Source organism: Ursus arctos, unplaced genomic scaffold (genome assembly GCF_023065955.2).
Source record: "Ursus arctos isolate Adak ecotype North America unplaced genomic scaffold, UrsArc2.0 scaffold_6, whole genome shotgun sequence".
NCBI classification, from domain to species: Eukaryota; Metazoa; Chordata; class Mammalia; order Carnivora; family Ursidae; genus Ursus; species Ursus arctos.
The window spans coordinates 39,401,955-39,402,706 of record NW_026623078.1 but is presented as its reverse complement, the minus strand read 5'-3'; positions in this window follow the sequence as shown (position 1 = coordinate 39,402,706).

Below are 752 nucleotides of genomic sequence, written 5' to 3'. Positions count from 1 at the left end.
GACCCGAGTTTAAATGGCAGGAAGTGACGCCGCGGCCCGCCGTTGCCTGGAAACGCATTTTTCTGTGGGAAGGAGGAGCGAGCAGGGAGGAGGCGAAGCGTTGGTGTGTGTTTCACACTCGCATCCCTGCTGTTCGTGAGTTACCGCGAAGAATGAGGACCTGCGGGAGCGACAGCGGGAGAAAGCAAGGACATCTCTGGGGCAGAAAATCACTGTGCCCAGTGGCCATCAGTTTCTGAGCTCCGTTTGTAGAGCGGCAGGAGATCAGCTTTGGGTCGCTTATCGTCATTGGGTTATTATCTGCTGAGCGCTCTTCTCAAGCTTTAGAATCCATTGCAAACATTTCAGTGACTCCGACCAAGTGCCCGGTCTTATTCCATAGATCGTCTTTTTAGGTTTGGAATGCAGGAGAAGCAAAATCCTGGGTTGAGGGTTTTGTCCTCATCAGCAATCATTCCCAAGGCCTTAACTTCGTAGGTAGAGAAACTGAAGTGTAGTGGGAGAGGTGGTGAATTGCTGGACTCACAGCTAGACCCCAGATCTCCTGCATTTAGAGGTGTTCTTAATGCCTTATTGAAATAAAATTATACTGTATTACCTGGAATATTAGACACTCATAGGTTTTTGTGCTTCAGTGACACCCCAAGCCATTTTGAATAAATGAGATGGCACACAGATCTGAGTGAAAAAAAGTCTTTTGTCTCGATTACAAACTTCTGAGAATCAGGTCTAAATTTTAAATGAGTTGTTTT